The sequence below is a fragment of the Lissotriton helveticus genome, chromosome 8, assembly GCF_964261635.1.
Source record: "Lissotriton helveticus chromosome 8, aLisHel1.1, whole genome shotgun sequence".
Classification (NCBI taxonomy): Eukaryota; Metazoa; Chordata; class Amphibia; order Caudata; family Salamandridae; genus Lissotriton; species Lissotriton helveticus.
The window spans coordinates 1,407,930,471-1,407,952,386 of NC_136069.1; the positions used below are offsets into that span (position 1 = coordinate 1,407,930,471).

The 21,916-nt window shown below is 43.5% G+C and overlaps 1 protein-coding gene across 1 annotated transcript in view; it reads right to left on the minus strand.

Moving 5' to 3' along the window:
* TMPRSS15 (transmembrane serine protease 15) overlaps nucleotides 1–21,916 on the minus strand; it is a 1,630,091-nt gene that overhangs the window by 545,183 nt on the left and 1,062,992 nt on the right. The window lies entirely within an intron of this gene.

Here is a 21,916-nt window from a genome sequence, read left to right on the forward strand (position 1 = left end):
GTTGAAATTAACATGTCACTTCTAATGAGGGCCTATGTATACATTTATTAATATGAAATGGGATGGATGCTTTGCTTTATGAATAATTTGATCAGAACATATTTGTGATAATGCTACCTCGCTCAAAAAAAGCTACCTAAAAAAATTGGGATATTCATTGTGAAAGGACTCTTTGTTACCAGGATCCTCTGTGGATCCACTGTGAAGTGAAATATGAAAAGAAATGTAACCTTCATTTTTCCAAAACTACTGCATGGATTTTCACAAAAAAGTGCTTTCTAGACCAAGATCTAACTTTCTGTCATACTTAGTGTAAATCCATTTAGGGGTTTGTTCTGTTGATGTGTCTAAAGTTCATATCGAAAATTGAATGGGGAAAAAGTGTATTAGGATCCCCCCCTTTTTCTTGGCCCGTGCTTGTGTAAACTAGTCAAAAGGTAGCACGTTTTTGGAAAGTTTTGTTGAGACTCGTCAAATGGAGCCAAATTTATGAGCAACACAATATAGCCTTTTCATATGGAAACATGATCCTTACTATAACTACCCATATGTTTAAAATGTGTTCGATTGTAAGGGTCACTTGCCTGTAGCCTCTTTTATTTTCAACAGGCCAAGCAGGTCTCATTATTTTTAGTGGAAAATAAGTTCTGCGTTAATTTTGAAAGCAAGGTGCAGGTAATGGTATTTTGCGTAATGCCGTGCAATTTCACATAATTTTCTAGGCATTCTGTGTAATTTTCAGTATAGAAGTAATATGTTGTCAGGGTATGTAACTCTTGAGGCAAGATTCCCAGAATCCTTGATCTGGGAATCCTCTGCTTTCTCCCCTACCAATGGGTTGATATCGCCTAGCAGAATAACATAGTCAACCATCATTGGGATCATGAGAAGTGCAAGGAAAAAAGTTTTATTTGAAATCACAGCACTCAATGCTTGTCTCCATTATTTTTTTGTTGCAGGGATTCTGCGGAGTCAAAGAACCGGACCATAGAACCTTTGCAGCAAGCTTTTCGGTAGCTGTACTTGAACCTTATCCAACAAGTGAAAATCTGAAGGGCAATATTTAAAAGTAAGTGTATATTAGAAGCCTGCTATGCGTTCTACAATTTCTAATTTCAAAAATAACTTTGTTTTTGGGGAATTTATGATCATCTTGTGCTCTAATTACTGTTTTAGAACACTGTTGGACTTCGATGCTATAACCGTGTCCTGTACAGTCTATGCCGAAATATGATCGGTCATTAATACACCTATTGAAATAATTTTTGAGAGGTCAGTTGTCTGAACTTTTATCTATTTTACCTCTTTCTAAGGAGTGTACACTTCACTGGGCATCATCTATATTTGCTCAATAGTGTTTTGAATGCACCATTTCATTCTAAGTTTGAGAAGTGTGGCTCAATGGTTAAAGCAATTTGAGAAAAGAAGTGGGGTTGGAAGCGCACAGCAATTAAAGGTACTCAAAAGGTAATCAAATATTGATAACAAATAAACAATCTTAACACAATTGGTGCAGCAGTGTAACCCTCGCTGTCTAACAGGGGTCAATAGACAAAAGTGGAAAAATGCTACCAAGACGGTCTCAACACTGCGCACTATCCACAAATGGTCACAAAGTGACCCTCTAGGTCATTGAATACAATTTAAAAACCCTATATCAAAAATGAATCACACGAATAGCAAATATACTTGTAAATGTAAATCAAAAGCATGAATTCCTTATACATGTATATTGAGAACATTTACAAAGAGACAGATAATCAATTGTTTACGAAAACATTTTTTAAATGTGGGCCCGATGCATTTCGGGACCTGAGAGTCCCTTCTTTCAGAAGACCCCCGGACTGTTGTTTCTTCTCGCGGTTAGAACCGGGAGTCTGTTTCCAACAAAAGACTTTGAATCAAAGTGGTGACTGTTCGTGTTTTTCTCACTTGCATCACCTGAAAATTGCCGGTATCCGTTATAGATTTTGAAGACTCTACTGTCTACCTCATCCGAGGTTATTCAGATTGTCCCCTAAAGAAGGGACTCTCACGTCCCGAAATGCATCGGGCCCACATTTAAAAAATGTTTTCGTAAACAATTGATTATCTGTCTCTTTGTAAATGTTCTCAATATACATGTATAAGGAATTCATGCTTTGATTTCTATGTGAATGTAACTAAAAAATGATATCAATGTAAAAAAATATATTGGGGATTACAACAATTACCTGTAAAGATTTACATTTACAAGTATATTTGCTATTCGTGTGATTCATTTTTGATATAGGGTTGTTAAATTATATTCAATGACCTAGAGGGTCACTTTGTGACCATTTGTGGATAGTGCGCAGTGTTGCGACCGTCTTGGTAGCATTTTTCCACTCAATGGTTAAAGCGGCAGACCCTGATGCAGTTGTCTAGCCCGGGACCAGGGTACAATTCCCCGCCTCGGCGGGTCTTGGCTCAAAATTCCATGGACCTGATAATTCTTGCCTCGGTGCCTATTCCAATCATGGAGTCCCACTCTGCAACTCTGGGCAATAGCTTGCTTAATCTCCACAACGCTAAGGATGCCTGGCCTCCACCTTGGGGGTGCCTAGGAGTGGACACCTCACAGGGAAAGCCAGGATGGGTTCCACAGCGGTATTCGTACAAGTGCCTTGAGACCCTTGCGGGTGAGTAGTGCGCTACACAAGTATCAATTTACAATTTAGGTTCTGGGTCTGTGTTTCCGCAGCGTTTTTTTCTCACATAAGAAAATTCCTTTTTACTATTTGAAGAGAATGTCACTAGTCACGGGAGAAATGTATAATTTTTTTCAATTCACTTGTAAGCTGTCTTTTGGATCTTCTTTTTTTCTCTTTTTCTCGTTTTCCCAACATCAGAAAACCCACTTGTAGGTTATGGGTTTGGCATTGTTTGTGAAAATGTGGAAATTTAAAAATCTGATATTAATAGTACGTACATACTTCTGTCATTGTTTTTACAGCCTTGAGGAAGTCACTAAATGTGACGAAACATGTGTCGGCTGTTCTTGTGCATGCTGATAAGGACTGGGTAGTGTTACGACTCTTGTTAATATCTTTCTATCTGTATTTGTTCTGAAATAGGGATTCACACAGTCCTGACGGAAATTGTTATAAAAATCACCTGCATAAATTAAATGAAAGAAGTTTTGCTACAAACTCATCTCTCTTGTTTGCCTGTGAGATATTGAATTTTCTGGTTTCATGATACCAAGGTTATACATTTTGATTTATATAACGTTTACAGTGCTGGAATATAATGGTGTTGTAACATCTATGGAATTACTTCAAAGCTAAATTATCAGATTTTTTTGTTGCATTTCATCTGTGGTAAGCTGCTATTATTTAAAATCTATTGATGACACTCACAAATGATATTGGAAGTGCTGTGTAGTGTTTTCTTGCCTCTTGAGAGAATTCAGGTTTAATGATTCTCTGCATGAGGAGCCATCTGTTTTTATATCAGGAATTCTGTGATCGTGTCTGCAGTGTTGAGTGATCATGTGCAGCAGGACTCATGTGGTCCTAGGTGGACTCCATAGAAAGTTATGAAATAAGTTAAGAGGTATTGAGGTGTGTCTGGGTGTTGCGAATAAAGTCTATGCTGCAGTACGTTCAGTTAGTGGTTGAATGCTGAAGAATAAAGACGTGTATTACAGAGCTCCGTGTGCAGCATGGTCATTGGCATGCTCAAGAGCTGGGGCAGATGCTACAGTTTCCATTATAGAGTCTCAGTGTTCACCCTTTGTTTGCAAGAATAAATCTTGAATACCTTTTCCACCTGTCTGTCTGTTGTCATAGCACATCTATGCTAGAAGCAACTCTCTCGCAAGAGAACGCTGCATGATATGGTAGGACTATGGAAAACACAACATTATGTGAGTTACGGGTAGCACATAATAAAGATCTATGCAAGATTATGCTCACCTAATAAAAAAGAATGGGCCATGTTTTTGTTCCTTAATCATTACCATTTACCAGTATCAAATGTATTTGCTCCAGTTTTCCAAGACCTGCAATTTTTTTATGGTTGGATTAGGTTTGCAATAAGTGGTTGGAGTGCCTGTGACTCTACCGCCTGCACAACCATTGCATTCAGTGAAACCATATGCTCTAAAACAGATGGAATGTCACTGTAGATTCAGAATTGAGTCTAGCGGGTTTTTGGGGTGTTTTGGCCCAATATATGTGATAGCCGCATTATCACATGGATAAGAAAGCTGAACCTACTCATATTACTTTTGTGAAGCAGCCCCTAAGCCATTGCAATGGCAAAATGTCCTACTAGTATGGCAGGGTTGGTACATGCATTCACCACTCTAGGCAATCTTGAGGAGTTTGCATTAGTAAAATACTAACCACCCCTTTAGAATCACAACTTCTAACAGGTTACCCACTCTATATACCTCTTCACATGAGTTTATTGTTAGCCCGGTTATAAGGAGTGTGTGTGCGTGTATGGATAAGCGAAGTTTTAGAGTGAACATAACGTATGACAAACATGAGAAGGAACTTAGAGTAAAGTTCTCTAGTAAGCATATGTTTTCTGCACAGAATTCCATGGAAAATACTATATAATGTGGCCCGTAAATAACTGCTTTTTGTCTAATCATGAATTACTAGTTAAGCAAAATGACTCCCCGTCACGTCAGAGAACTACTTAATAATTTAGTTATTTCGGAAAATGAATTGCAGATTATGAACAGGTTTTCCACTAATGGTGCAATCTGGGTTTGTGACCCTTGTGTGTTACCACTGCTAACAAGTGCTAAACTTCTTGTGGTCTCTCCCCTAAACATGTTAACATTGGTTCATCCCAAACTGGCATACTTAATTACTCATACGTCCTTGTAAAGTGGAACACCAGTGCCCAGGGCCTGTAAATTAAATGATACCAGTGGGCCTACAGCAAAGATTGTGCCATTCAGTGAAGTAGCCGTTTAACCATATCTCTGGCCTGCCACTTGCAGAGCCTGTGTGCAGTTTTACATTACCAGGTCATTGTGGCAAAATAAACCTTTTTCCCTGCTAAAACCTTCCCCTTTTGTACCTATAAGTCACCCATAAGATAGGCCCTGAACAACCCAGAGGGCAGTGTGCAATATATTAAAAAGGTAGGACGTGTACTTTCAAGTTTTACATATCCTGGTAGTGAAAAAGTCCCATAGTCATTTTTCACTATTATAAGGTTTAATTTATCTTTCCAATCGGATAACTTTGGGATTACCTTATTACATTTTAGACGTATAATTTCCAATTGGGAAAAGATAAGACCCCCAAGTCTGATGTCTCTGGAATCCAATATAAAATCAAAATTTATAGGGAAGGCAGATTTTAAATTACCATTCAGGAAATAACAATTTAATAAAGTTGGCATTTTGCTTACTTTAGCCATTTGTAATCCTGGGCGTAGGACTACGCTACGCTCGCAGAGTGTGCGTACTTTGAGAGCCTACGCGCTATGCAAATTGTACGTACAACTGTGCAAAAACGCCTAGCGGGCATTTTTTGCTTGCTTATAGTCCTCAAAGTCAAGATGGCGACCGCGAGCGAGCAAAATCAACATCTTGGCGAGACTTTTTTCTCATGCGCGATCAGCAACATCAAGTTGCCGATCGCAAGCGTGAAAAATATACCTCCCAGCAATATTCTCAACGCGGGGAGGTCAGGTTTCTCATTGCAAGTGGTCGCGTATGCTTGCAACCGCTCGCGATGAGAAACTACCAGTCCGTGTTGAGAAAGCTACAGCTCGAGTACAAATCTACTCGAGCAGAAGAACACGACTGCTTGCACTGTGCAAGATGCCGCTTGCAATGATTGCACAGTGCGGACAAGCATCCGGCACAGTGCAATCACTGCGAACAGCATTTTTCCTACCGCACTACGCAGTTTGTGTAGCTAAGCGTAGCTTGCGTAGTGCGAAGTGCACTTCGCATAGCTACGCGTAAGCGCTACTACACAAACTACGCCAAGGGTTAGCCATTTGGTGTCTGCTGACTGTCTCTGACCAGTCTTGGGTGACAACTGGACTTTGTGTATCCCCCCTAAGACAGCCACACACAATGGGAGCTTAGGTGTGACTTGATGGGCCCTCCTGAAAGGAGGGAAGGGAGGAGATGGACACAGTCTCCCTTACACCTGAATAGGCTGTGTCCTGTCCCCACACATAGGGCTGCATACCCCTCCGTAGTGAGTCTGGAGTCATGGCAGGAAGGGAGGACCTCTGTGCACTTCAGAACCTGTCTTTAACACCTTGGCTGCTGATGATATTTTCCTCCTGTGCTTGGCCATAATGTTAATGGGTGTGGTCATGACGAGCTCAGCTCGTCATGAGCACAGCTCCACCGTGCCTCATGACGAGCTGAGCTCGTCATGAGCACCGAAGGGGTTAAAATATCCCCCACTTCTAAGGCCCAACTGGGTATAGGTAGAGGACCTCTGACACCATCAATTCAGTAGACTTCGGGACCTGTGAAGACTCTTTCAGGAGGAAGGACTGCTGAGCTGCTAAAGGACTGCCACTCTGCTGGACTGCTACTTTGCTGGACTCCCGCACTGCTGTGCTGCCCTGATACCTGCTGTTCCCCTGCCTGCCTGGGTGAGAAGGGCTGGACCTGCATCACCTGAACACAGAGGGACTTTAAGGGATAGGTTGCTGGCCTCCTGATCTGAAGTTTCAGGAACAAAAAAGACTTCCTGTCAACCTGCTTCTGCACCTGCACCTTGACTCTGCCATCTGTAAAGATGCCCTACCAAGTGGTGACACCCCAGTCCTGGACACTTGGTAGTGGGCCTAAGGTGCTTACTTTAGAAAAACCCATGCATGTGCTGTTGAACCAGTGCATCGCCACCATTGTGTGTATAAGAGCCGGTGCATCCCCTCTGTTGTGTGAATCAAAACAGGAGCATTGCTCCTGTTGCGTGGATCAGAACCGGTGCATTGCTTCTGTTGTGTGTAAACCAACCCGTTGCATCGCCTCTGCTGCTTGGATCGGTCCAGATGATTCACCTTGAGGACCACCACTGCATGACGCTCTTTCCTGTGCAAGGCCTTTGCATCCCTGTCAATGGGATCCTCGACGATCGACGATCATGACGAATGTCCGCATTACAACTTTTCACTCATCAAACCCGATGCATCACTACTGCTGGGCAGACAAGGCCCTGCACATCACCAGCACTGCATGGATTGACACGGATGGATCGCTTCAGCCACACCTGCATCGTCAATGTCAACGCAGCTAGCATTAAGATACTTTTGTTCATCGGGCCGCACTGGGTCCCTATATCCAGCCCACACACCATTGCGGTTGGTCTGAACCTTTGCGCAACCAGATATCTCAAGTGAGCACTTATTGCTTCTAAGTGCTATTTTACAGTTTATTCTTTAAAAATGCATATCTGAAGTTCTACCTATTGGATGTTTGTCATTTCTATCTATTTCATTTATTAAATTAAGAGCTATATTTCTAACCTAGTGTGCAATTGTTTTGTGTGGTGCCTTCACTGTTTTTTGTTTGAAGTGTTGCACACATACTTTACACATTGCCTCTAAGTTAAGCCTGACTGCTCTGTGCCAACCTACCAGAGGGTGAGCACAGGTTAATTTAGGGTTTGCTTGCTTCTTATCTTGACTAGGATTGTGGTTGCTAATTGACTAGGGCTCGTACCCCAGTCAATCTACAATCCAATTTCTAGCACTTCCTCATCAGAAGCAAAGGCAATTTCTTGAGCTCCTTAAAAATTGACTGGAAATTGAGGAGGTGAAGATCAGCCAGGGGGCTACTTACTGCACTGTCCGTAGCTTTTTTAGTGAGTTTTGACTCACATTAAATTAAAACAAGTTACAATAAAGCAAATGCAAGAAAATTGAATCAAAGTACCACCTCTTTGTGTGAGGTGGTAGTGATTTATGGAAAGATTTAAATTAAGGATTAAATGGTGTTAAAGTATGCAGAAAGCATACGACTCAGTTAAGATTCAAAGGAGAGCTTACTGTCAAAGCTACCCCTAGATTATTAGAAGAACTAACTGGGGAGTCGGAGCACCAGGCCACCAATGACTAGACCAAATAGTATGCTGATTGCCAAAAACAAGGACCTTCATTTTTTCAGCATTTAGCTTAAAGTAGTTATTTGTGATCCACCTAAAAATTTACAGCATACAATTTTTACAGTTGAGGGCCAAAAAGTGAGCCTCACTCATGATGACGGCAATAATTTGCATATCATCAGCATAGTACAGCACACGAAAACCAAAAGATTTAATCAATTTGGGCAGAGGCATCCCATAGACATTGAATAGCATAGGGCTTAGGGATAATCCCAAGGAAACCCACAGGGAGAAGAAAAAGATTTGGGGAAGACCTGTCCGGCAATTACAGATTGAGATATTTCTGATAGAAAGAAACCCAATAAACTCAATGCCTTGCCTTTGATTCCAAAGTGAGGAAGGCAGGAAACCAAATAGGAGGGTGAAACAGCATCAAAGGATGTAGACGGATCTAACAAGATAAGGGCCGTAGCCTCCCTATCGTCTACCATTGAGTTAATATTCACGCTGATTCAGTGCTGTGTCCTCTGTGGAACCTGGTTTCAGAGCGATCTAGCAGTTCATGAACATCAATTAAGGTCATGAGTACTTTATTAAGAGGTTTTTAGAGAATCTTATCAGGTGTAGCAAACAATAATAGGGAAATAGTTTTTAAAAACCTTAGGATCAAGATTGGGGTTTTTTAGCAAAGGAATCACTATCCCTTCTTTCCACTGCATGGGGTAGTGGCCCGACTCAATCATAAAATGAGGAATGTAAGTCAAATTGTTTGCTATGATGAATTAGCTGACAGGAAAAAAATGAGAGTAGATGAAATAATGCTATTACTAATGTTTCATGAAAAAGGGACACCTTCCTCGCAAAACAATGGTGCACCCCCATTAAAAATGATTGACAAGTACAAAATGTCATTTTCGGTCAATACAAATGTGGCTCTTAACCTGAAAAATAAGTTTCCGTATCATTTTTCGCTAGTCAAACAGTGCAAATTCCTGTGCAATATTGTCCAATCCTTAGGGCAAAAGTGCTCCATGACTGCGCATGTGGCCACAAAGAATTCAATCGACATTAGTGGCGAGTAGTAATATTCCCATAATGGAAGGTATCTATGTTAAACTTAGTCTACTTTGGCCCTCAGTACAGGTGCAGGACTAATTTCCTTTCCCATTCAAACATGTGTGCACAGGGATCGGAATTACGAGTTGAATTATAATTATCACACCCTCTGAGTTTTCCCCTGATAAATTCCGGCAGATAAAACCTGCTGAAATTTATCAGGCACAAGGCCCATAGAAAAGGCAAAACATGCAGAATTTGGTGTGTTAGATACTGATTCTGCAAGATATTCCTCAGTTTAAAATCTGATCCATGTGCGATCAGATTTTAAAACATACAATAATAATCACCTTCCCAGGCAGGCACACGTAATGAAGGCCTATGTGTCTGAAGATGTCAGCATCAAGGGAAATATGCTCCCTCCTGACACACATTTAGTAATGCTAAACGGTGGCATTGTGTCCCCTGCCCCTTTAAGGGACAATGGTCTCAACTCCGGTGCATAGTGAGATAAATGTAGAAAATATTTATTTCATAAATTAGTTCACCATAGTAGTTGAAAGCGTGCATCAAGACTATCAATGCAGAGACAGAGAGCTGTAAAACATGGTACGGCATGACATAGTGCAGGTGGAAAGAAGTTTATTTACATTGTCAGCAAAATAACAGTATAGTTGTACAGGTGAGAAATACCTAGCACTTTGAAAGTCATTTCTCATTGTCCAGAATCAGGAGACAGATAAAGATTGCCTAAGGATGCTAACAAATTGCTCTTTGAGATCTCTTTTGAGGGCAGACATTGACATGCCCTGTCTAATCTGCACCAGAGATGCATTCCAGATCGTTGCCACATCTCCAGAGAATGATTGATGAGGGCCTGGCTTTCAGTGGTGTGGGTCCCTACAAGTATCAGACCTAGCAGTAATTAATACTGGACTTTGAAATGAGATGCTATCGGCTCCTGTATTTTTGCCCATAGGTTTACAGGAAAAACACTGTTTGATTTCTGGACAATTACTGTAAAACTTGGTAAGGTAAGCCATGTCAGCAAAGACGTTCCTGTGAACATTTCATATATTTTATTTAACATTTCGTTCCATAATAGTGTTTGCTGTTTTCAGTATGTTGTGTTTCTATATTTCTTCCTCTAGGTTTCCGTGTAAGTACAGGTTGTGAGCTGTGTTTATAATAGGGCACAATTGAGACAAGTTGAACTCAGCCAGACGATGCCACAAGTTTTTCACATCGCCTGTCAGTGGGTCATAAAGCTGTCTTTGGCCTTACCACATATCACAGAGAGCAGTAGTTATGTGTGCCAATTGTGATTCTCTGCAAAGGTGTATAGAGAAAGTACAGAGCTGTTGAAATAATGACAAGGCAAAAGTAACAGATAACAGTAATTTAGGATGAATGGGTGTGGTCTGTGGAGGAATTGTAGGAAAGTCTTTACTTTTTGCACTGATCACCCCCTTTTTTGACTGATGCTGGTAGTTTTTGACTCAGAATGTCCCCTGAGCTCTGCTAAACAGGCCATGAGATAGTGTTCTGTTCTCTAAAGGTATATGGTAATTGGTATAATTGTAATTGGCCAAGACAACCTACCTGTAAGTTCCTAGCATATGGTAGGGCACGTAGGTTTAGAAACCCCAGTAGACTTAGGGCCATGTGCATGAAACGAAATTGTACTCGCAAATGCTGCGAATCGCAAAAAACAGTGTTTGCGAATAAAAATTCGCAAAACACGATGTATGAGACAATCTCCCAACGCTAACATAAGGAATCGCAAAAATACCAAATCCTAAAGTTGCGAACCAATAATTTTGCAAATATACTTGCGGATTCCTGAATTGCAATTTTCAAAGTGCAAAAGTCGCAATGAAATGTATGGAATAATTGCAAATAGCGATTTCACGAAATTCGCAATTTGGAGAATTTCAATTAATACCAAGTCTGAGCAGGTGGTAACCAGGTGCAAACTATTTAAGGAGTCCCACAATGCAACAGATTTTTCCACAATGGCTGGGCTGTATGTGATAGCCTGGAGGCTACGACTCAGAGCTGCTGCACAGAGGAGGAGATGCCAGGAAAGGATCTTCTGTGCGCGCATAACCCTGTTCCAGCAGACTGAGGAGGACATCCATACAAACTACAGGCTGGATGAAGAGAGCATCCTTGATTTAATTGAGGAACTCAAACCTATACTTAAACACCCCACACGCAGGACACACACCATCCCCACCCACATCCAGGTCCTGTGCTCACTGCACCTCTTGGCATCAGGTAGTTTCCAGGGGGTGATAGCCTCAGCAGGAGGGATGTCACAGAGTGCATTGTTGCGCTTTTTCCAGGCGTTCCTTGATGCCATGTTTTAGAGGCTGCCTCACCACATCCACTTTCCCTGCACCCTACAGGTACTAGACCAGGCCAAGCAGGAGTTCTATCAAATAGCACAGTTTCCCCACGTCATTGGATGCATTGATGGGACACATGTCACCATATCCCCCCCTTCCAGAATGAGTACGTGTTCAGGAATCGCAAGTCAAACCATTCCCTGAATATACAAGTGGTGTGCAATGCCAAGCCTATTATCACTGACATTGTAGCTAAATACCCAGGCAGCACCAACGACTCATTCATCTTTCGCCACAGTGGGATCCACCGTCGACTCACAAATGGGGAGTTCGGAGAGGGCTACCTGCTCGGTAATTGCACAGGAAACAGTGACACAATAGTAAAGTACAGCAGTGGTAGGACAGTGTGTAACCTATTTCCTCTTGCCTCACAGGTGACAGTGCGTATGCAGTCCCGGACTTCATATTGACCCCATACCTAAATCCTGCCAACGCTAGGGAGCGGAGGTACAACAGTGCCCACACTGCCACCCGCAGTACCATTGAGCTGACCTTTGGTATACTCAAGAGTCATTTCAGATGCCTGCATAAGAGTGGAGGAGCACTGCAATACAGCCCTGAGACCTGCTGCAAGACAGTGGTTGCGTGTGCCATGCTGCATAACGTCGCCACCAGGAAAGGCACCCCAGTGGAGCACAGCGACACATCCGATGAGGAGGGGCCAGCTCCAGGATGCAGGCCAGCCGGTGTGATTGGAGCAGCAGTCGGGCTACAGAGACAAGATGATATAACACAGAACTATTTCTAGGTGAGAAATGATGACACAATGCTATGTATACATGATAAACTGTGTTTAATATCCTTGATGTCAGGATTCATAACATCACACAGCCTGTGTAGCACACAATGTGGGTAGTGTTGTCATGCACATGTTGGATGAACAGTGCGAAAGCAATAAATTATTCACTGTTGTCTGTGTACAATGGGTTAATCCACCCATTGCCATTAGTAAGTCAGGGCACCTCAACGGTGGTGCTGACATCCCATAGCTCCACATCCCGAGTGCACATTTCCCTCTTCAGTGGCATCTGCAGCCCTGCCATGACGCACACTACGGCACCTGTCCTGTGGGAGGCAGGGAGCGATGCTGCTACGGCTTGATTGTGCGTCCGCCTCTAGTGAACTGAGTACTCCTGTCCCACCAGTAGCAACTGTCTGCAGCTGATCCACAGCATATGTGACCTGGACTAATCCCATGGCCACGTCCTGACTGCAGTGTGCAACCTCACGCTGCATGCTGATGCTGCGCCGTGACTGGACAGAGGTGGCTGAGGCCAGACGGTTTACAGCCCTCGTGAAAAGGTCAAGGAGTGTGTGGAGGCACTGCCTCTCCCTGCACCTAGCAGCACGGTCCGCCTGTATCTCTGCACAGAATGCCTCCAGGGCACCCGTCATGCCCCTGAAGCCCACCCTAAGTTGTCTTTGAATTGCCCATATGCTTCTCCCCTGCAGGCGCTGCATCGCAAGCATGTTCCCTTCGAGACCCCTGAACACTATCTCCTCTCCTGCCGCAGATGTACTTGGGGCTGGACGGGCCCTGCGCCTGAATGGAATGGCTGGTATGGGACTTGGAGGTGCTTGTGGTCTGGGTTGTGGCACAGTCTGTCCCTGGACTTGGTTGTCTTCTTCCTCTGTGTCACAGATTTCATCCTCCAGCGGTGGCAATGGAGCCACTGCAATGCGCCGGGGGTATTTAGGTGTGATGACTGGGCTGCTCCTCCTCCTTCTCCTCCACTTGCCCTGGCACTGCTGCGCTGTGGGACTCATCCTCCCCTCCAGGCCTCTGTCCCTGTGTTTCTTGTGATGCTGTGGATGTAAATGCACACATTAATTTGCTGCCCAGCCTTGCATTGGTAATGCAATAAATTACCCTATTTTGTTTATTACGTGGGTCCTGACTGTCTGTATATTTCCTTCACTCATACACACATACTGCTTGAGCCTAGCTGGGTTTCACTGCTTCACTGTTTGTTTCATGTGACTACATCTCCCCTAATGCGTTGCTGTGTTTGGTTGTGTGCCTGCACTGGATTAGCATTTGTGATGTGTGCCTGGGGCTCTCCTGGGGGTGGGGGTGGAGTAGATCGGTATCAGGGGTGTGATGGCATACTTCTTACCTTGTCTTGGTCCTGGTGGATCGGAGCTGTCGAGGTCTGCATCGCCGCTCACGCTCTCCGGTAGGAAAGTACCCTCCACCATTTCCTCCATTGGCGTGGAAGCGGTGGCAGTGGATGCCCCTCCACCAGTCTCTTTTGCCTCCTGCAGCCTGGCAGCAACCCTTTCCTTAGAGCGCTAGTTCATATCGTACCAGCGTTTGCGCAATTCCTCGACACTGCGGTGGGTAATGCCTATGGAGTTGACCTTCTCTTGTATCTCCGCCCATATGCTTCTTTTCCGGGTCTCTGGCACTCTAAGGGATTGTTTGCCAAATAACAGCTCATGGCTCACCACCATCTCCTGGATGAGGACCTCTGCTACTTTTCACAAAACTTCTGCTTTCTCTTTCTTGTACTTTCACCCTGCTGCTGCTCCTGTGTGGCCATTTTTCCAGTCTCTGTTGCAGTGTACTGGTGCCTCAGCCCTCCTTCCAGCCTCTCACTCTGCTTCTGAAACTCAGGTGCAGCATGGGTAGTCACACTTCCTGGTTGTGATGTCATCAAGCTGCACCTGAGTTTACGATTAGCAGATTTGTGATTCCCTAATTGCGAGTTGGCAAATTCTGCGAATATGTAATTAAGGAATTGCTAATTGGGTAATCGCAAATAAATCTGCGATTTTTAAGTAATAGCTATTTATTTGCGATTTTTTGTTTACATACCGATTTGCGATTCTCAAAATGCGATTCGCAAAAAATCGCAAACTGAGAATTCGTTTTTTCATACATATGGCCCTAAGTCACTTTAGTGTGCACAGCTGTGGTGTCTTGTCTCATTTTAAATCCAGCCCTGCCTTGCAGGCTGGTTTTGAAATAAAACTTTGTCAAAATTCGACTTTGGAATTAAATGTACATTCTTAAAGGATTTTATTGATTTATCCACACTTTTACGTCATTGATGCAACAGAGAATCTGTGTAAGAAACACACCCTCATGCCATTTAGGAAGAAGTTAAAAACACTCCTCTTTGTGGAAGCTTGGGTCACAACCTAATCAATTACATCTCCTTCATGTGTTAGGTAGGGCTCTCTTTCACAGGCTCTCTTTCACAGACAGACCTGTCTGTGATTATGCGCTCTACAAATGAAAATGACAATTACAATTACAGAGTGGTAACACCATATCACGCACATTGAAAAACCAAAAACAGGAATGTCAAAATAACAGTGTGACAGAAGAGAGGCCAGTGGATTAAATGATTGAGGAAAGATCAAAAAAGTGCCAATTTATGGTTAATCTATGGACTCCCAACCCTACCAGCCACAGCATCTAAATCCACTATAGCTCACATTTGTTTTAAATGTTTCCTTGCAGGAGCCCTGCTTGACAAGGGACAGCTCTAAACCATAAATATCCAAAAATTGCTTAAGCCAGGTAATAGCCAGTGGAGGGTTCGGGTCGAGCCAAAAAGACGTGACCAGAATCCTAGCTGTCAGAATCATAAAGAAAACAATACCTTTCAACTTCAAGGGTACTTCAAACAATGTACCAAAGATGATCAGCTGAACTGATGTGTAAATGTGACTTAGGGTAACCCTAAAGATTTCCGCACAGACCCCCTGCAAATATTGCTGCAATACACCACACAAGTAGACAATATGCACAGTGTCTGCTTACACCATACCACATCTAAATATTCAGAACTAGGCATCCCCATTTGAATAATCAGTTCAGAGTGTAATATGAATCTTGAAGAATCCTAAAATGATTTTTAGCCTGGATAGATTCACAAACTGATTACTCAGCTGGATTGATTCCAAAACAGCATCAACAGCCAAGGGTATTGATAATTTACAAGTCCATGTTGAGGCTAAGGTAGCTGTATTGTCACATTGGCCCAAATTTAGTCATTTATAAAAATGACTAATCATCCCTCTTCCATGGGTTCTGTGAAACAATTCAATACACCGTACATGATTCAACTGCCCTGAATCTCTAACTTGTTTGCTAAAAAAGTCCTATTCTGCATATACTTAAAAAACCTGTGTTAAGAAAAGCGAATTGTGTAACTAAATACGAAAAGGAGAAGATCTGATGCCCTATGAACAGCTGACCAAATGAATGAAGGTGCAACCTAGTATGCTTAAAGTAAGAGGAGTTATAGGACTGTACCCTTGGGTCATCTTCAAAATGCAAAGACAGCATGTACCAGGACTCATGATATATCATTACTTGAAATATGCGCTCCGAGATAGAAGACCAATGATAGCACTTTAAACTAGGATGCGACCACCCACCTTTATCTTATGGTAGTTGTGGCAAATAAACTAAATCTCTAAATCAATCAATCAATCATTTTTAAAGCGCACTACATACCCGCGAGGGTCTCAAGGCGCTGGGGTGGGGGGCGCTACTGATAAAACAGCCAGGTCTTAAGTATCCTCCCGAAGGTCAGCAGGTCTTGGGTCAGTCGTAGGCTCAGTGGGAGGGTGTTCCATGTCTTGGCAGCGAGGTGGGAGAAGGATCTCCCACCGATGGTTGTTCTTTGGATGCGCGGGATGGTGGCGAGCGAGAGGTCGGCGGAGCGTAGCTGGCGGTTGGGGATGTAGAAGGAGAGCCGTCTGTTGAGGTACGCTGGGCCAGTCTTGTGGAGTGCCTTGTGTGTGTGGGTGAGGAGCTTGAAGGATATCCTCTTTTTGACTGGGAGCCAGTGCAGGGTTCTCAGGTGGGGGTGATGCGGCCGTGGTGTGGTATGTCGAGAATCAGTCGTGCGGAGGCGTTTTGGATGCGTTGTAGTCGTTTTATGAGCTTGGTCGGGGCTCCCTCGTAGAGGGCGTTTCCATAGTAGATTCTGCTGCTGACGAATTTCTGGGTGACTGTCTTTCTTGTATCTGTTGGGATCCATCTGTAGGTCTTGCGGAGCATGCAGAGGGTGTTGAAGCAGGCAGAGGAGACGGCGTTGACTTGCTTTGTCATTGAGAGCGTTGAGTCGAGGACGATTCCGAGGTTGCATGCGTGTTCGGTGGGTTCCCCCAGTGCCGTCGGCCACCAGGAGTCATCCCAGGCTGAAGGGTTGGAGCCGAGGATGAGGACCTCTGTCTTGTCCGAGTTCAGCTTCAGACGGCTGGTCTTCATCCAGTTGGAGATGGCCTCCATTCCTTCGTGGAGGTTGGCTTTGGCTGTGATGGGGTCCTTGGTGACGGAGAGGATCAGCTGAGTGTCTTCGGCATATGAGATTATGCTGAGGTCGTGCTGTCCGGCTACGTGTGCGAGCAGGGCCATGTAAATGTTGAACAGCGTCGGACTGAGGGAGGATCCTTGGGGTACGCCGCAGTTGATCTCGGAGGCTTTGGAGCGGAATGGGGGAGGCAGACGCTCTGGGTTCGCGCGGGAGAGGAAGGAGGTGGTCCAATCCAGAGCCTTGTCTCGGATCCCTACGGCGTGGAGACGTGCGCGCAGTGTGCGGTGGCAGACGTGTCGAAGGTGGCAGAGAGGTCTGGGAGGATGAATGCTGCAGGCTAGCCGTTGTCCAGCAGGGTCCTGATGTCGTCGGTGGCGGCGATGAGGGCAGTCTCGGTATGAATTTGATCAGGTTATAACGTCTCAGAAGACCTACTGGTAACCTGTTTCTTTGCTCAAATAAGTTGATAGATTTAGCCAGGACGGGTTTGTAGTTCAATAAGACAATGTCCTTGACCACAGGAGAGAGCCAGACTCCCAGTTATTGTGCTGTTTTCACATAATTCTTACCACCTTCAGGGTTAGGCTTGTTAAAAAGAATTTGCGTCTCTAAACTATTAAGCTTATTTAGAGAGAGAGACCAAATATCAGAATTCACTCTCAACTGCTACCATGGATACTGATGGATCAGATGTGAACACTGCCACATCATCTGCCAATGAGGCTACGCTGTACCTTGAAGCATTGATGCTCAGAGGAGCTAATTGCCCTGAATGTAAAAATTGGGCGAAATATGCTCAAGGTACATTGTAAATAGTAGTGAGGACAAAGGACATCCCTGGTGTGTTTCACTCTTTATTTCTAAAATCCCAGAGATGAGGCCACCACTGACTACCCATGTTGACAAGTTGTGATACAGAACCTGAATTCTACCCCGAATCTGGGAACCAAGGCCCATTGCTACCAATGTTGACCACAAGAAGGGTCATAATACCCAATCAAAGTTGTTTTCTGCGTTAAGTAAGCTCATACTGGCCGGCAAACCTAATGCCCCTGCCACATCGAAAAATAGTGTGAGCTGTAGTCTCTCACTGTGGGACAAACCCATGATACATACTGTCCACCCCACCTGCAGTTCTGGGGGAATTACGTTTCATCAGACTTTTGGCATAGATTTTAGCATTACAGTTAATCAATGATATTGGCTGGTATGAGGAGCAGTTCAGCAGATATTTTCCCTTCTTCTGTGGTAAAGGTCTCACCCCAAAACCTCAGAACTTCCCTTGTCTTCTTGATGTACTTGACCAGTGACAACAAACAATTAAGAAGGATGCTCAAACAAGTTTTATAAAACTCTGAGGGTATGATATCTGGCCCATTGGCTTTCCTGTCCTGGAGTTGTTTAACAGCTCTTGAAATCTCTGCACCCATAATAGTTGAGTCCAGAATATCCTGGTCATTTTAAGAAACTAGGCCTGTTACTGTGGGAGCAACATATTGATTGATATTATCCAGGGATGTAGCAGGCATTTCCCCATACAGCGTTTCATAGTGTGCTTTGAAGACCCTCAAAAACTCATTGGGCCCACTTGATTGTATTATTCACATCCCATATGGATTCGATAACGTTCTTATTTATCCTCTCCCTAACTGGTGAAGCTAGCAAGTTTCCCATTTCTTCACTAGTTTTAAAGGTATTTAACCTAGAAGTATAAGATGCTTTGTCTAGTTTCCCTCACACTATCATCTGAATCTTAGTTTGGCACTCAAAAGTCTCTGAGAGACATCCCTCACTTCTACCTCCAATCTCTTAAATCTTAGAGCCTCTGCATGTGCATATTGCAGTTGAAGGAGTTCTTGTCGTAGGGATTCCTCCTGCACATGCATAGCCATATTCTGTAGAAAGACAAAACTGACTATGGCCACGTGCCACTGAATTCATGGTATCCCAGACCACTGCTAGGATAGTGGATCCTTGATTTTCTTTAAAGAAATTAGGCAAGGTTTCCCTCGCATGCTCCCAGTAGCCACTGTCAGTTAGAAATGAACAATCAAACGTCTACCTTTTACCCCCTACAAAAATCAATGTTCCCTGAGATAACAAAAGTCATTCCAAAGTCCAAAAGTACCTTTTTATCACATTTAAGTCACCCCTATGGTTTGTCCTAAGAGCCCCAAGGGTACGGTGCATTCTTGTAAAAAGCAGGGAAAATATAAGATATGTTTTAGATTTCCTTGTAAGGAAAAACAGCTAAAATCATTTTTCCCTCTTGAAGTGCTCCCAGCCCCGTGAGCTAACATGGGAAGGCTTTTCTAAACTTGTTGAACATATGATTGGAGCTAGCTAGACATTTTGTTCAAAGTATCAAAATAATGTTTACAATAAATCCAACAACTTGCCAAGGTTGAATTTATTATAACTATTACAAGAAAGTAGTTTTAGAACTTACCATGTTAAAGTTACCTAAAGTAGCCATATAGAAGCCTCTTCTGATTGGCCAGCCTTTTACAGCCTGAGACAAGCAGCTACATGAGTAAGTGTGAAGAGGCCTGGGGCTGCAACATACAGCCATTTGTTGGAAGGGGATATGCTTCCTTTAGAGGCCAGGGAGCGGAAGGGTGCTTGAGAGATTAGCTGGACTTCAAAGGCAGGAGAGCAAATGTAATAGGACCCAGGTCAGCCCCCACTTCCTTGAGCCCCAGCCAGATGGAAGCCTCCTAGTTATATTAGGAGAGGGGCTGGAAGGGGAGTGTAGCCAAATGATAGCCATACCTCTGGGTTGCGTTACAGAGACACACACACCAAAGGGAGAATGTATCCATTTTGAATTTAGGGAGAACAGTGCATTCTAGGTAACACATATGCCACATTTCGCAGGAAGTTGTCATAGCAGAGGGAGCTAGGCCTGCCCCTTTGGTTTTGGTGTCCCTCCTCCTGCCAGCTCGGCATAGAATATACATATGGGGGAGCTGCAGGAGCTCCTCAGATCACAGCCTGGCACATCAGAAGAAGAAGGAATGTCCTAGTGGACCATTGGACTGCATGAAGCCAAAAAGAGGATCACCCCAGCTGACCAGTTGCAACTGGATTTTCCTCGACTGTGCAGGTGCATTGTTGGAAATGAAGTCCTACCCCCAAGAGGGAATCCAGAGTCAAGGAACCCTTGCCTGATTCTACTGGACCAATTTCCTCCCAAATGTACCAATAAACTTCAAGAATTAAAAGTTTGGAAACTTTCTGCAATGTTTGGCAGAAAAGCTCCGGGAGGAGACCAGCACAATGTTGTGAGTCAAGCTGCCAATGTAGACTCGCCGATCGGATATACCTTGCTTGTTTGTCCCACTGAAATGCTTCAGACAGAGATGAACTCAATGTCAAGAGGGAAACCGTTGCCCTTCGTGATCCTCTTCTCAGCTGGCAGTGAGAATTTTATGGCCATCTTTTCACCTAGCCACTTAGCTGCAGCAGGCCGCCGTTGTTCACTCAAACTTCGGATCCAAGAACTCTGAGAACCCGCCAATGAGTCCGTCGCCGAGAGGAAAGCTCCAATAAAAAGACTGATTTAGATCTTGGCAGATGGGTTACTCCGTCACAACAGTGATGGATATCCCATCGGCTGAAATATAAATCCCTTAGGATATAATGGTATTTATATTTTGCGAGACAGGACATCGGTCACCGGTATGACGGAATAGCTCATCCGTCAAGATCTAAATCAGGCCATAAGTCAGAAGCTGAACTTTGGACATAGCCCTCAACCTATTCGAACCCCACTCCATTGCGGCAAGCTTAAAACTTTGACATTGTCCCGGTCCAGCACAACCGGATAACCGCAAATGGCACTTTATTCTTTTAGGCGCTAGAATGCAATTTTTTAAATGTATTATTTAACATATACCTGACTTCTAATTTAAGCCTGATTACTCATGTGCTAAGCTACCAAAAGCTGAGCAAGGATTAATTTACTGAGAGTTGACCTGACCTATTAGTTATTGTGGTATTATTGCTAGCTGGGGATGAATACCCACACCTACCCATAATCCCCTTTCCTACAGGCTTGGTGATGTGAGTGAGATGCACGGAAGTACTGGCAGGAGACAGTGAAAAGAGGATGCAGAGGAGAAAACAGATATGGTGTGAGATATGCAGATGAAGGATTCCAGGAAGATTTGGAGAGGGAAGGGGGAAGTGTCTAGTAGACAGGGAGTCTGTAGAGGTAAGTAGTGAGAAGAAAAGGATGGCAAGGATTGTCTCTGTAGACCACTACCCCTTCCACTTACCTTCGTAATGCTTAGTTCACAGTCTCATATTTTCAGAATTAAATTATATTTTCAATGCTAATTATTCCTAACAGAATCATTGTTATTCATTTATCTGAGAAATCTAATGAGCATTGGTGAAGCCAATCGGTCTGCCAAGTTTTAGGTGTGTGTCCGTTATTGTGTGATATGTCTGTATGCAATAACAGAAGACTGGTTGCATTGCACGCTTTGGAAATGCAGGAGTTTAGTTTTCCTGTTTGAAATAATGTCCTTATATACAGTGGCCATGCCTCTTGGTAAAGAATCCTAATTACACTTCGTAGTCTATGCCCCTATTAATGACCTCCCATATTTTCATCCATCTCAAAGCCCTGGACGGGGGATCAGCTTTCCCTGCAATCGAACTGAGCCAATGAAGCCTAGTCGCCCTTCATTTAAACCTTCGAATAGGTGGGTCTTAATCAGGTCATTTTTTCACAACCTCATCGAGATGAAGGAAGTTGTTCATCAAAGGACAGGCTGGTCATCAAAGGAACATTACTATTTTTCAATAACTGTGTGACCAGTACTGTGTTAATAAAGTTTCGCAAACCATATAAAAATAGAATCAATATAGACAAATCAATTTTACTTTTATCATGAGCTGTGTAATGAGTACACGTATTACAATAAGAACACGTTTCACACTTATAGAAATTGTATATGTGTTTTCCTCTGAAGGCTGTTATGACTCAGACAATAAAACTCAAGAACAGGGCCTTTTGGTTAAGTAAAGAGTTTTTCAGACTAGTTATATTTTCTTCCAACTAATTATCTGCACGTTTTTAGGTTGATAAAGCTATATTTGT